Source organism: Cetorhinus maximus, chromosome 9 (assembly GCF_964194155.1).
Source record: "Cetorhinus maximus chromosome 9, sCetMax3.hap1.1, whole genome shotgun sequence".
In the NCBI taxonomy this organism is placed as follows: Eukaryota; Metazoa; Chordata; class Chondrichthyes; order Lamniformes; family Cetorhinidae; genus Cetorhinus; species Cetorhinus maximus.
This window is the reverse complement of record NC_135887.1, coordinates 117414428-117430708: the sequence shown is the minus strand read 5'-3', so window position 1 is coordinate 117430708 and position 16281 is coordinate 117414428. Positions and strand designations below refer to the sequence as shown.

The following is a 16281-nucleotide window of genomic DNA, read 5'->3' as shown; positions in this document are numbered from 1 at the left end:
TTGGCGAGGAGAAGGTTAAGAGAAGATTTGGTAGAGGCGTTCAAAATCATGAGGGGGCTGGACAGAGTAGATAGGGAGAAACAAGTTCCCACTTGTAAAAGAATCGAGAATGTGGGGGGGGGAGGGGGGAACAGATTTAGTGATTTGCGAAAGAAGCTAATGATTCAGGTCTGGAATGCACTGCCTGGAAGTGTGGTGGAGGCAGGTTCAATCTAGGCATTCAATAGGGCATTAGATGATGATTTAAATAGAAACAATGTGCAGGGTTATGGGGAAAAGGCACTGAGTCACAGTGCTCTTTTGGAGAGCTGCTGCAGACACAGTGGGCCAAATGGCCTCCTTCTGCACTGTAACAATTCTAGGATTTTGTAATAAGGGAGAATATTGGTAGTTAGCCGTTCTGAAACCAAACGTCACATTTGGATTTTCTCAGACTTCAAATATTTCAAATTAGAACATGAATATAAATTATAGTTAATAACATAAATAGGGTAGAGTTTTTGCTTCAGGAGCATTTGGGAATTCTAGCTATTCACAATGTATATTAGTGATTTAGATGAGGGAACTAACTGTAATATCTCCAAATTTGCATATGACACAAAGCTGGGTGAGCTGTGAGGAGGATGCAGAGATTCTTCAGTGTGATTTGGATAAGCTGAGTGAGTGGGCAAATGCATGGCAGATGCAGTATAATGTGGATAAATGTGAGGTTATCCACTTTGGTAGCAAAAACAGGAAGGCAGATTATCTGAATGACTATAAATTGAGGGAGGGGAATGTGCAACGAGACCTGGGTGTCCTCGTATACCAGTCGCTGAAGGTAAGCATGCAGGTGCAGCAGGTGGTAAAGAAGGCTAATAGTATGTTGGCCTTCATAGCAAGAGGATTCGAGTGCAGGAGCAGGGATGTCTTGCTGCAGTTATACAGGGCCTTGGTGAGACCACACCTGGAATATTGTGTGCAGTTTTGGTCTCCTCATCTGAGTCAGAATGTTCTTGCTATAGAGGGAGTGCAGCGAAGGTTTACCCGACTGATTCCTGGGATGGTGGGATTGACATATGGCGGGACTGACATATGAGGAGACATTGAGTCAGTTCGGATTATATTCACTGGAATTCAGAAGAATGAGGGGGGATCTCATAGAAACCTATAAAATTCTAACAGGACTAGAGAGGGTGGATGCAGGAAGGATGTTCCTGATGGTGGGGGAGTCCAGAACCAGGGGTCACAGTCTGAGGATACGGGGTAGACCATTTAGGACTGAGATGAGGAGAAATTTCTTCACCCAGAGAGTGGTGAGCCTGTGGAATTCGCTACCACAGAAAGTGGTTGAGGCCAAAACATTTTATGTTTTCAAGAAGGAGTTAGATATAGCTCTTGGGGCAAAAGGGATCAAGGGATATGGGGAGAAAGCGGGAGCAAGCTATCAAGTTGGATGATCAGCCATGATCATAATGAATGGCAGAGCAGGCTCGAAGGGCTGAATGGCCTACTCCTGCTCCTGTTTTCTATGTTTCTATGAATATGCAAAATACATTTGAAATGTCCCTTGATTGAGCTACTAAAGTTGCTGATAAAATTCATTTTCACAGTCACAAATGTAAAATCTTCAATGTGCATTCGGACAGGTAATAGAGCAAATTGTTTATTTTCCCATTTCAATTTAAAAACTATTCCTTGCTGTATGTAAGAGTGGTAACCTAATGCAATTTTATTACTACAACTGAAGATGGGTTTATCATCAAAAGTAAGCAATTTTTAGTAAGTGTCTAGTCCTCCCTCGGTGAGTAGCCTGTGTTAAATCACTGAAAATGACTTTAAAGACGACATTGAACCTTTTGATAGTTTCATTTGCACTAGTCAGTTTCTTCGTCCATTAAATATTTTTTGGTATGAAAAGCTTTTTAAAACTTGCCTATCAATGCCTGTGCGCCTAAGAAAATGAATGCAATTTGAAGAACCTTCTGGAATCAGCGCAATCGGCTAGAAATTTGGAATTTCAGCCAGGGTTTGTGGGGGTTGGGGTGGGCGCTGGCATGAGCAGTTTTGTGGATGGACCCTGCTCTGGAACGAATTGAAACTTAAAATCTTAAAACAAGTATAAAAGATTGTGAAAGCATGAACTTTTTGGGGTGTATCTCACTCGTGTTTAAAATTCACTGATCTTTTTCACTAGTTTGGATGATTTTACCTGGATTGCGCTAATATTGCTAGCATAAACAAGCGGAAACTCTACCCTCTTGTTTACCCTCTCAGATATGTCTATTAACATATTGCATTGAATCGTGTACCATGGTCTTCTAGCACATGTCAAATTTCAAGTAACACATTTTATCACACATGCATGCATTCTGTCACTCTTGTACCTGATTGGGCTAAATTTCATATTCATAAATCAGCAGTAAATCACAAGGCGAAAGGTAGGCACCAATTGCTGAGCAGGAATGAAAGCCACCAATCAAGTACAAGGAGATGGAAACTACTAATACACAATTAGCAGTGAGTAGACAGCTATTAATACAACAGCTAGCAAGGCACAGAAGAAGAATAAATGAAGTCAGTCAAAATATTTTTGCAAATTCTGTCAAAAGTAAGTAACATGATGTACTATTAAAAGTAAGGTTTATAACATAAACACATTAAAAAGTTCATACGTAAATTAGTAAACATGTTGAATATTTTATATTTGAAATGCCTGCATAAACATTTCCCTTCAGTTTTCCCCAAGTCCTTGAATGAAGAGGCTCAATCAAATAGCAGACTTTCAGAATGCATTAGTGTCACTCTCTGTCTATCCCAGGGGACTGAATGCCCAAAATATATCTGTGTCGACGTATGTCACCTTGATGGACTAGAATACACAGAAAGCAATTAAAGCTGCCACTTTCTCCTCAATTTAATACAGTACTGGAAGGGTGCATATAAACTGGTGCTTGAAATGTGTATATAAACTGGAAGTCCTTCTGAAAGCCCAGTCATAGGGCTGAATTATACGAGGTGCCAGATTCCTGTGCTCTTCCAGCTAAAAAGTCACAGGGGAGCCTGCTGAAAGTAACATCGGCTGCCCCACAGCCATTTAATGCCTAATTGACCTTTAATAGATTTGAGGCAGAACTTCTGCCTTTCTTGATCAGGAAGTCCTGCCGCAGAGAGCTCCTGGCCAGTCAGAAGCCAGCAGTTCTCCAGAACTTCAGGGCAGGGGTGTGTGGTATTTGGTCGGGATTTGGCTAAGTGTCAATGGGTGCCATGCTGGCAGGCCCTGGTGAAGTGAGGGGCGGATGCAGGAGTCTGGGTTTTGTGAGGTCATGTGGGGTCTGGCAACCTAGTGGGGTGGGAATGTAAAACCTTGGGGGTGCCCTCCAATGGGCCCAGGTGGCCTGTTAAGGAGGAACCCTCCTGTGCCCACCACCAGCCCACGCAGGTGAATTGCTGGGCTGGGGGCTTGGCGTGAGCCTCTCTTGCCACCAGTTAAATTTCAGTGGATTAATTAATTGCCCACTCAAGGGCCTTAATGGGCCCACTGGCAGCCAGGCTACCTGACACAACCCCCACTTCTGGTACAATTGTGGAGGGGGCAAGGGTGGGCGGGTAGACAGCGGGATGTCTGAACGAGCCCCCCTCCCCTTCAAACCTGTCGGTAGGGAAGCGTAAAATCCAGTCCACAGTGTAAAAAAGTTTGGTGATTTCAATGCACATTCCAATTTTCTGAATAAACAACAAAAAAAGTCTCTCATCAAGTCTTTTGTCTGGGAAATCCGGTCCAGGAAATCAAGAATCAATAGGAAAAGAATCAATTGGGAAAATTTACTTTTATTTGCTGTTGATCTTCATCTTTTGCTGTTGACCTTTTTCCTTCAGATGTTGATCTCAGAGTAAAAGATACCCTAGGAAACAGTGACAATAATATGGTAGAATTTAGCATTCAGTTTGAGAGTGAGAAACCTGGGTCGGAAATAACTGTGCTAAACTTAAATAAGGGTAAGTACAAAGGAATGAGGGTAGAGTTGGCTGGAGTGGACTGGGATCGGATTTTAGCAGAAAAAAATGGTTGATGAACAATGGCAGACATTTAAGAAAATAGTTCATGACTCACAACAAAGATATATCCCAGTGAGGAAGAAGGATTCAAGGAAGGGGATAAACTAACCATGGTTAACCAAGGAAGTTAAGGATAGTATCAAATTAAAAGAAAAGCCATACAATGTGGCAAAGATTAGTGGTAAGCCAGAGGATTGAGAAAGTATTAAAAACCAACAAAAGATGACCAAAAAAAAAGGGAGAAAAGAGGGTAAACTAGCAAGAAATATAAAAACTGACAGTAAGAGCTTCCTCAGATATATAAAAAGGAAGAGAGAGACCAAAGTGAACATAGGCCTCTTATAGAATAAGGCTGGGGAAATAATGGGGAACCAGGAAATAGCAAAGGAGTTGAATAAATACTTTGCTTCAGTCTTCACAGTAGAAGACACTAATAACATTCTAATACTAAATAATCAAGGGGCAAAAGACGGGGAGGAAATAAATACAATAACTATCACTAGAGAAAAAGTACTAGGGAAACTAATGGGGCTAAAGGCCGATAAGTCCCCTGGACCTGATGGGTTGCATCCTAGGATATTAAAGGAAGTAGCTACAGAGATAGTGGATGCACTGGTAGTAATCTTCCAAGAATCATTAGATTCTGGAAAAGTCCCAGAGGATTGGAAAACTACCAATTTAACATCCTTATTTAAAAAGGGAGGGAGACAAAAACATATAATTATAGGCTAGTTAGCTTAACACCTGTCATTGGGAAAATGTTAGAGTCTATTATAAAGGAAGTAATAGCAGAACATTTAGAATTACATAATCTAATCAAGCAGAGTCAGCATGGCTTCATGAAGGGGAAATCATGCCTGACAAACTTATTAGAATTCTTTGAAGAGGTAACTAGCAGGATAGATAAAGGGGAACCAGTAGATGTAATATATTTGGCTTTCCAAAAGGCATTCGATAAGGTACAGTACATAAGGCTACTTAATAAGATAAGAGCCCATGGTGTTGGGGGGAAATACATTAGCATGGTTAGAGGATTGGCTAACTAATAGAAGACAGAGTTGGGATAAGGGGGGCATTTTTGGGATGGCAACCTGTAACTAGTGGAGTGCCATAGGGATCAGTGCTGGGGCCTCAATTATTTACAATATATATTAATGATTTAGGTGAGGGAAGCGAATGTACTATTGCCAAATTTGCAGATGATACAAATAGGTGGGAAGGCAAGTGGTGAAGATAACGCAAGGAGTCTACAGAGGGATATAGACAGGTTAAGTGAATGGGCAGAAAAGTGGCAGATGGAATATACTGTGGGAAAATGTGAGGTTTTGCACCTTGGCAGGCAGAATGGAGAAGCTGAATATTATTTAAATGGAGAAAGACTGCAGAAGGCTGCAGCACAGAGGGATTTGGGAGTCCTTGTGCATGAACCCCAAAAAGCTAACACACAAGTTCAACAGGTAATAGGGAAGGCAAATTGAATGTTGGCCATTAATTCAAAGGGAATGGAGTATAAAAATAGGGAAGTCTTGCTAAAAGTCTACAAGGCACTAGTTGGACCACACCTAGAATACTGTGAACAGTTCTGGTCCCCTTACCTAAGGTAAGATATACTGGTATTGGAGGCAATCCAGAGAAGGTTCACTAGGTTGCTTCCGGATATGGAGGGATTTTTTTATGAGGAGAGATTGAGTAGGTTGGGCCTGTACTCATTGGAGTTTGGAAGAATGAGAGGGGACCTTAGTGAAACACAATAAGATTGTTAGGGTGCTTGACAGGGTAGATGGTGAGAGGTTGTTTCCCCTTGCGGGAGGGTCGAGGACCAGAGGGCATAATCTGAGAGTAAGGGGTCGCCCATTTAAAACAGAGATGAGGAGGAATTTCTTCTCTGAGGGTAGTTAATCTGTCGAATTTTTTACTGCAGAGGCTGTAGAAACTGGGTCGTTAAGCATGTTCATGGCTGAGATAGATTTTTAATCAGTAAGGGAATCAAGGGTTATGGGGAAAAGGCAGGAAAGTGGAGTTGAGGATTATCAGATCAGTCATGATCTCGTTGAATGGTGGAGCAGACTCGATGGGCCAAATGATCTACTTCTGCTCCTATGTCTTATGGCCTTATAGGCGTTGCTGGCAGGACCAGCATCTATTGTCCACCCCACACAGTGAGTAGCTTGCTTAGCCTTTGCAAAGAGTAGTTAAGAGCCAGCCACATAGTTGTGCGTCTGGAGTCACATTATAGGCCCAGACTGGGTTAAGGTTGGCAGATTTCCTTCCTTAAAGGATATTCGTGAATCAGATGGGTTTCTGTGACAGCCTGGTAGCTTCAGTGGTCACCATTCATGATTATAGCTTTTCACTCAGATATTTATATAAGTAACTGAAATTAAATTTCCAATCTATTAAGTTGATTAAATCAACTGGCTGAATTGTCTCTGACTAAATGCAAAATAGCAAGAAAACACATTTTGCTGTAAATACCAGGTATCTTCTTCCAATTGGCACTTATTGTTGTATTCTTAGCTTTCAACATAGAAAGAAACATTAAATAAGGACTTATATGTAAAAAGCCACTTTTGTTCTTTTCACAGAATAATAGACAGCTGTGAAATTCAATCACCAATTCATAAATAAAGATGTTAAACCCATTAATAAAAGTACAATTTATCTTACTCACTTATTTTAAGTCTGTTCCTCTGTCATCCTGTAAATGGGCTATCTGCCCTGACTGTTATAAAATAATAAGTCTTATTCACGATAAGCAACCCTACAGGAAATCTAGAAGTAATACAGGTAAAATTTTGAATCTAATGATCATTTCCTGTAAGCTCCACATGTCAAATCTTGTTGATTTGCTACTGTTTTCTGTGCTCCCCCTGGCCTCTTGCGCAATCCCTGTCTTCATTGCACCATCATTGGCAGTTGTGCTCACAGCTGTCTAGGCCCTAAACTTTGCAATTCCCTCCCTAAATCTTTTAGCCTATTTCGATCCCTTCTCCCCACCCCACCCCCACTAGGGCTATCTGTACCTTGCTCGTCCTGCTTTCTACCCTTAATGTCACCTATTAGCACATTCCTTAGATAATATCACCACCTTCAACACCTCTTTGTCCTTTTGTCTATGACATCTTTTGGTTATCTCCACCGATCACTGGCCCTCTATCCAGCTCTACTTGTCCCACCCCCGCTTAAACCAGCTTATATTTCACCTCTCTTCTATTTTTCCTTAGTTCTGTTGAAGAGTCATAAGGACTCGACGTTAACTGTGTTCCTCTCCACAGATGCTGAGTTTTTCCAGGTATTTTTGTTTTGGATTTCCAGCATCCGCAGTTTTTTGCTTTTATCTTAGTGTTTAATTAACTGCCACTTTTCTTCAAGGAATGCCTACCTTGAAGAAGTATTGCTCTTCTCTCCGACAGGATTTCCGTCTCTCTCTTTTGCCTTGATCACCTTCATTGCTTTCCATTTCTCTCCTGGTGTTTGACAAGGTGTACTAAAACTTGCTTTCACAGCCATATTTCCTTCCTCAGTGACTGTCTCTGTCTCCGACTTACCCCATGTGGATTTCAACTGAAGTTCCATCCCCTATGTTTCGAACCCACCCAGGATTACAGGTATCTCCGGGACAAACAATGCTCCTCGGACTGCTGTTCTCGTCACATCCTGAGATCCACACTCAGTGCCGTGCACCGCCATATGAACACACTCGACCTCTCCCTCCAGCAGCACCGACGCACCCTATTTCTAAGCTGCCCGTGCCCCCTGTTTCATTTTATTCTTCATCTCATCCGATGCCTCAACAAGAAACTTTGTCTCTTTCTTTCAGGTGCAAAGGAATGCAAGCTCCAACAACTCATCGACACTAATGCCCATCCAGGACCCTCCACTCCTGCCCGTCCATCTGTCCCCATCCCATCTTCCAATTCCAGCCCCGGCCGTGTAATTACCATAGCCCCTGACCTTCCCCTCTCTGATGCTGAATGTCTAGTGCTCAGCAAAGGACTTAGTTTCATACACTTACGCCCTCATCTCAATGAATTTCGGGCTCGGCACGATGCTGAACTCTTCTTCCGCCGCCTTCGTCTCCGTGCTCACTTCTTTGGGCAGGAGTCCTCTCCCCGTTCAACGGATCCTTTAACCCACCTCCAATATTCTCCCTCCACCTGGACCCCTCCCTCTGGATTCTTACCTTCTCTTGATCTTTTCATTGAGAACTGTCGGCGTGACATCAGTCGTCTCAATTTCTCTGCTCCTCTCACCCACTCTAACCTGTCTCTCTCTGAACTTGCTGCACTCTGTTCTCTCAGGTCCAACCCCGACATTGTCATCAAACCTGCTGACAAGGGTGGTGCTGTTGTTGTCTGGCGCACTGACCTCTATCTCGCAGAGGCTGAGCGTCAACTTGCAGACACTTCCTCCTACCTCCCCCTGGACCATGACCCCACCACTGAACATCAAGCCATTGTTTCCAGGACTATTACTGACCTCATCTCCTCTGGAGATCTTCCTTCCACAGCTTCCAACCTGATAGTCTCCCAACCTTGGACGGCCCGCTTCTACCTCCTACCCAAAATCCACAAACAGGACTGTCCCGGCAGACCGATCGTGTCAGCCTGTTCCTGCCCCACAGAGCTCATTTCTTGCTATCTTGACTCCATTCTCTCTCCCTTTGTCCAGTCCCTTCCCACCTACATCCGTGATTCCTCTGACACCCTACATCATATCAACAATTTCCAGTTCCCTGGCCCGAACCGCCTCCTCTTCACCATGGACGTCCAATCCCTCTACACCTCCATCCCCCACCGGGATGGTCTGAGGGCTCTCCGCTTCTTCCTCGAACAGAGGCTCGAACAATCCCCATCCACCACTACTCTCTCCTCCGTCTGGCTGAACTTATTCTCTCACTGAACAATTTCTCCTTAAACTCCTCTCACTTCCTCCAAATAAATGTGTGACTATGGGTACCCTCATGGGCCTCGGTTATGCCTGTCTCTTTATGGGGTATGTGGAACATTCCTTGTTCCAGTCCTACTCCGGCCCCCTCCCACAACTCTTTCTCCGGTACATCGATGATTGCTTCGGTGTTGCTTCATGCTCTCGTCTGAACCTGGAAAAATTTATTAATTTTGCTTCCAATTTCCACCCCTTCATAATTTTCACATGGTCCATCTCTGACACTTCCCTTCCCTTCCTTGACCTCTCTGTCTCAATTTCTGGTGATAGACTGTCCACCAATATTCATTACAAGCCTACTGACTCCCACAGCTACCTCGACTACAGCTCCTCACACCCTGCTTCCTGTAAGGACTCCATCCCATTCTCTCAGTTCCTTCGCCTCCGTCGCAACTGTTCTGATATGCCACTTTCAAAAACAGTTCCTCTGACATGTCTTCCTTCTTCCTTAACCGAGGTTTTCCACCCACAGTGGTTGAAAGGGCCCTCAACCGTGTCCGGCCCATCTCCGGCGCATCCGCCCTCACACCTTCCTCTCCCTCCCAGAACCATGATAGGTTCCCCCTTATCCTCATTTATCACCCCACCAGCCTCCGCTTTCAAAGGACCAACCTCCGCCATTTCTGCCAACTCCAGCATGATGCCACCACCAAACACATCTTCCCTTCACCCCTCACGGCGGCATTCCGCAGGAATCGTTCCTTCCGGGACACCCTGATCCACTCCTCCATCACTCCCTACACCTCAATCCCCTCCCACGGCACCTTCCCATGCAACCGCAGAAGGTGCAACACCTGCCCCTTTACTTCCCACCTCCTCACCGTCCAAGGGCCCAAACACTCCTTTCAAGTGAAGCAGCATTTCACTTGCACTTCCCTCAATTTAGTCTACTGCATTCGCTGCTCCCAATGTGGTTTCCTCTACATTGGAGAGACTAAATGCAGACTGGGTGACCGCTTTGCAGAACACCTTCGGTCTGTCCGCAAGCATGACCTAAACTTCCCTGTTGCTTGCCATTTCAACACTTCACCCTGCTCTTATGCCCACATGTCTGTCCTTGGCCTGCTGCAATGTTCCAGTGTAGCTCAACGCAAACTGGAGGAACAGCACCTTATCTTCCAACTAGGCACTTTACAGCCTTCCGGACTGAATATTGAGTTCAACAATTTTAGATCATGAACTCTCTCCTACATCCCCACCCCCTTTCCGATTCCCCCTTTTCCAATAATTTATATATATTTTTCTTTTACCACCTATTTCCATTATTTTAAAATGTATTTCCATCCATTGTTTTATCTCTACCTTTTAGCCTATTTTGATCCCTTCCCCCCACCCCACCCCCACTAGGGCTGTCTGTACCTTGCTCATCCTGCTTTCTACCCTTAATGTCACCTATTAGCACATTCCTTAGATAATATCACCACCTTCAACACCTCTTTGTCCTTTTGTCTATGACATCTTTTGGCTATCTCCACCTATCACTGGCCCTCTATCCAGCTCTACATGTCCCACCCCCCTTAAACCAGCTTATATTTCACCTCTTTTCTCTTTTTCCTTAGTTCTGTTGAAGAGTCATACGGACTCGAAACGTTAACTGTGTTCCTCTCCGCATCCGCTGGAAATTTTGCTTTTACCCTCCCTAAATCTCTCCAGCTTCCCCCTCCTTTAAGGGGATTGGGGTTGCAGCTGGAGCTGAGAGAGTGGAGTGGAGTGGGGTGCTGTCAGAGCTGTGAGAGCGTGCCAACAGGTGGAGAGCATGTACTGCACATTCTCAAAATTTAAAAGTCTCAATTACGGGACAAACAGCATCCTAGTGCCACGCAGCCCAGAACACTGGACTCAGATTCAGGACAATCCCTTAAAATAAGGGAGGGTTGGTCACTCTGGAATGTGTTAATCAAAGTAAGGAAGTTTCCCAGAAAATCATTTGCCCTAATATTACATTGTGAATTGTATGACATAACACCCCTGTTGTTAGAACAATATTTCTAACATGGGAAAACATCCAAGGTGTAATCAAAACAAATGGTAATTGAACCAAATGATAGGTGCCCAAAAGCTTCTCAAAGATGTCTGTTTTAAGGAAGATCTTAAAGGATGAAAGGGAGGTGATGAGATGAAGAGGTTTAGGGAGCAAATTCCAGAGCACGGCGTTTAGGCATTTGAAGGCATGGTCACGAATGGTGGAAGGGTGGTAAAGGCTGTAAAAAAGGCCAGATTGGAGGCATAGATTATCTGAACGGGAGAATTGTTAGGCTGGAGGATGTTATAAAAGCAGGAAGGGGAAAGGCTTGAAGGTACTTACACATAGAGAAAAGAATTTGAAATTGGAGGACTGGAAAGGGGGACAGTGTGATGGAGGGGTAGTACTTGATGTAGGATAGCATACTGGCTGCAGAGTTCTTGGATGAGCTGAAGTTTGTAGAAGGCAGAGTGTCAGGATGTTGGCCATGAGAGCATTGGAATAGTGATGTTAGGAGGTGACCACAGCTTTCAGTGGCAGATGTTTGAGTTGGTTGACCATTTGTAGGTGCGGTCTCAGGCTCACATAAAATGTCTAAGTAGTGAACACTCTGCTAAGGGGCCAGAGTGGAGCTTGGAATAAGACAGATTTTCTTATAACTCCCATTAAGCAATGCCGCACAAGAGCTGCTAATTATAGTATGTTCAAATCTTGTTTAGCACCCAGTCCTTATTTATGTGCTTATTTTTGCCATACTTTTACCATAATGTTTTTGTTTATGGATGAACCATTAAATTAAGGTCTCATTTGTCTGCTTTGTTAATGGATTAGTAATCCAGAAGCCTGCACTAATGATACAGAGATCTGAGTTCAAATCCCTGGGAAACTGGGGAATTTAGTTCAGTTGATGAAATAAATCTGGAATTAAAAGGCTAATATCAGTAAAGGTGATCATGAAACTACTGGATTATCCCGAAAACGCATCTGGTTCACGAAAGACCTTCACGGATGGAAATCTGCCTCCACCCAGACTCCAGACCCACAGCAATGTGGCTGACTGTTAACTGCCATCTGAAATGGCCACTCATTTGATTCAAATCATTGTAAGAAACAGTGAGATTAAAACCGGTTGGAGAACCTGGCATCAACAGCACCTTTAACATAATAAAACATGCCAAGGTGTTTCACAGGAGCATTATCAAGCAAAATATGACACGAGCCAAGTAAGGACATGTTCGTTCAGATGACCAAAAGCTCGGTCAAAGAGGTAGGTTTTAAGGGGCATCTTAAAGGAGGAAAGTAAAGCAGAGAGGTATAGGGAGGGAATTCCAGAGCTTAGGGCTTAGGGAAACTGAATAGGGTTGCCAACTGTAATTAATGTATACCTGGAAGCTTCATCACATGACTTGCTCCCATTTTCCGGCCGACACACCCACCCTTGTGATGCACTGGCTTCCTATGCCAATCGGAAAGCAAAAGGACTCATTAGCCATTTGGATAATGCAGCTAAACAGCCTTTTTCCCCCTATGTTCAATATTTTTTATATCTAGTAAGGAGAAATTTCAAAGAAAATTAAAAATCAATCTTTTTTAATGTCCCAATGATTTTACTCCAGGATTGCACACAATAGTGTCTTGCAGATTGACCTTCAATTCCTGGAGACTCCAGGCCAATTCTGGACGTTTGGCAACCCTAGAACTAAAGGACTGGTCACCAATGGTGGAGCTGTTAAGATTGGAGATGCTCAAGAGGCCAGAAGTAGATGAGCACAGATGTCTCTAAGGGTAAAGAAGGTGACAGAGATCGAGAGATATGAGGCTATGGAGGGATTTGAAATGATGAGAATTTTAAATTCAAGGTGTTGCTTAATCGGAACCACTGTAGGTTAGCATACGCAGAGGTGATAGGTTAACAGGAGTGGTGCGAGGTAAGACACAGGCAGCAGAAATTTGGTTGGCCTTGAGTTTACGGAGGGTAAAATGTAGGAGACCAGCCAGGATTGCATTGGAATTGTCAATTCTAGAGGTAAGAAAGGCATGAACGAAGGTTTCAGCAGCAGATGGGCAGAGTCAGGCAATGTTTAGGCGATGTTGAGGTGGAAATAGGTGGTCTTAGTGATGATGCAAATGTGTAGGGAGACTGCGGTGTAGTTTTTTTTTATTCATTCATGGGCGATGTGGGCTTCACTGGCTGGGCCAGCATTTATTGTCCACCCCTAGTTGCCCTTGAGAAGGTGGTAGTGAGCTGCTTTTTTGAACTGCTGCAGTCCATGTGGTGTAGGTACACCCACAGTGCTGTTAGGAAGGGAATTCCAGGGTTTTGACCCGGCGACGGTGAAGGAATGACGATATATTTCTAAGTCAGGATGGTGAGTGACTTGAAGGGGAAGTTCCGGTTGGTGTTATTCCCAATTATCTGCTGCCCATGTTCTTTTAGATGGTAGTGGTCGTGGGTTTGGAAGATGCTGCTGAAGGAGCCTTGGTGAATTCCTGCAGTGCATCTTGTAGATGGTACACACTGCTGCTACTGTGCATCAGGTGGAGGGAGTGAATGTTTGTGAATGTGGTGCTAATCAAGCGTGCTGCTTTGTCCTGGACAGTATCAAGCTTCTTGAGTGTTGTGGGAGCTGCACTCATCCAGGCAAGCGGGGAGTATTCTGTCACACTCCTGACTTTTCGATGGTGGACAGACTTTGGGGAGTCAGGAGGTAAGTTACTCGTTGCAGGATACCTAGCCTATATGGTTAATCCAGTTCAGTTTCTGGTCAATGGTAACCCCCAAGATGTTGATTGTGGAGGATTGAGGATGATAATGTCATTGAACATCAAGGCGCCATGGTTGGACTCTCTCTTGTTGGAGATGGTCATTGCCTGACACTTGTGTGGTGCGAATATTACTTGCCACTTGTCAGCCCAAGCTTGGATTTGTCCAGGTCTTGCTGCATTTGGGCATGGACTGCTTCAGTATCTGAGGAGCCATGAATGGTGCTGAACATTGTGCAATCATCAGCAAACATCCCCACTTCTGTCCTTATGATGGAAGGAAGGTCATTGAAGCAGCTAAAGATGGTGATGAAGTGGTAAAGTCATTGGACTAGTAATCCAAAGGCCCAGGCTAATGTTCTGGGAATGTGGGTTCAAAAGCTATTCTTGGTAATGGTGACCATGAAACTACCATCAATTGTCATAAAAACCGAACTGGTTCACTAAAGTGCTTTAGGGAAGGAGATCTGCCATCCTTACCTTTTCTGGCCTACATGTGACTCCAGACCTACAGCAATGTGATTTACTCTTAACTGCCTTCTGAAACTGCCACTCAGTTCAAGGGCAATTAGGGATGGCAGCAAATGCTGGCCTTGCCAGCGATGCCCACATCACATGAAAGAATAAAAAATATTTTAAAATCTGGCTGGAAGCTCACCTCAGGGTCAAATGTGACACCAAGGTTGCAAACAGATTAGTTTAATCTTAGACTGTTGCCAGGGAGATGAATGGAGTTGGTAACTAGGGAACAGAGCTTGGAGTATAGACCAAAAACAATGGTTTCAGTCTTCTCAATATTTAATTGGAGGAAATTTCTACTCATTCAGTACTGGATGTTGGATCTTGTTGGATCTCATGTTGGATGATGGATGTCTTAGCACCAAATATAAGAAAGGCACACCCAACCCAGTCAGCCCTGCAATGTCATCCTCGTGAGCATCTGGGGCAAAATTGAGAGCGTTGCCTCACAGACTAATCAGGCAACAACTTACATAGGTGCCATGTTTTCTACATTACAACAGTGATTACATCTCAATAAGAACTTAATTAGCTGTAAAGTGCTTTGAGATGTCCAGTTGTCATGATAGGTGCTATATAAATGCAAGTCTTACTTTCTTTCCTTCTTTCTAGTCACACTCACCAAATCATACCTTTAAGCTAATGTCTCGGAGTCCTTCATCCCCATCCCTAGGTATGTAATTCCATCAGTACAGTGGGGAGGGAATGGCCCCGGGAGTCCTCAACATTGATTCTGGACCCCATAAAGTCTCATGGTCCCAGGTCAAACATCGGCAAGGAAGGCTCCTGCTGATTAGCACAGCGCATTCCCTCAGCTGATGAATCAGTACTCTTCCACGTTGACCACAATTTAATAGAAGCACTGAGGATAGCAAGAGCACACTCTCGTTGGGGGTCTTAATGCCCATCACCAAGAATGATTCGGTAGCACCACTACTGACCAAGCCACCTGAGTCCTGAAGGACATATCTGCCAGACTAAGCCTGTGGCAGGTGGTTAGTGAACCAACGAAGGAAAAGCCTACTTCATTTCATCCCAACCAATCTATCTGTCAGTGATGCATCTATCCATGATAGTATTAATAGGAGTGACCCTTGCAAGGCCCTTGTGGAGACAAAGTCCTGTCTTCACACTGACGACACCCTCCATTGTGTTGTGTAGCACTACCATTGTGCAAAATGGGATAGATTCAGAACAGATCTACAACTGAAAACTGGTCATCCATGAGGAGCTATGGGCCATCAGCAGCAGCAGCAGCAGACTGTATTCAACCACAATCTAACCTCATGACCTGGCATATCCACAAATCTATCATTACCATCAAGCCAGAAGATCAACTTTGTTTCAATAAGAATGTAGAAGAGCATGTCAAGAGCAGCACCAGGCACACCTAAAAATGAAGTGCCAACCTGGTGAAGCTACAATGTAAGACTATATGTATGTGAAACAGTGGAATAAGCATGCTGTAGACAAAACAAAGTGATCCTACAGCCAGTGGATCAGATCAAAGCTCTGCAGTCCTTCCACGTCAAGTTGTAAATGATGGTGGACAGTTTAACGGGAGGAGGAGGGTCCATGAACACCCTCATTTTCCGTGGTGGCAGAACCCAGCACAAGTGCAACGGACAAGGCTGAACTTTTTGCAGCCATCTTCAGCTGGAAGTGCTGAGTGGATAATCCATTTTGGCCTCCTCTAAAAATCCCCACTGTCACAGATGCCAGTCTTCAACTAATTGGATTCAATTCACAATGATAGCAAGAAATAGTTGAACGCACATCTGGTTGTTAATGGTGGTGGACAATTAACTCACTGAAAAAGGAGGCCCCACAAGTATACCCATCCTCAATTCTGGCAGTACCGAGCACTTGAGTGCAAAAGACAAGGCTGAAGTATTTGCAGGAACTCACCAAGGATCCTTCAACAGCATCTTGCAAACCCACAACCACTACCATCTAAAAGGACAAGGGCAGCAGATAGATGGGAACACCACCACCTAGAAGTTCCCCTCCATGTCACTCACCATCCTGACTTGGAAATATATCGCTGTTCC

At 44.1% G+C, this 16281-nt stretch overlaps 1 protein-coding gene across 1 annotated transcript in view; it reads left to right on the top strand.

Moving 5' to 3' along the window:
- Positions 1–16281, top strand: part of immp1l (inner mitochondrial membrane peptidase subunit 1) — a 152309-nt gene that overhangs the window by 5845 nt on the left and 130183 nt on the right. The window lies entirely within an intron of this gene.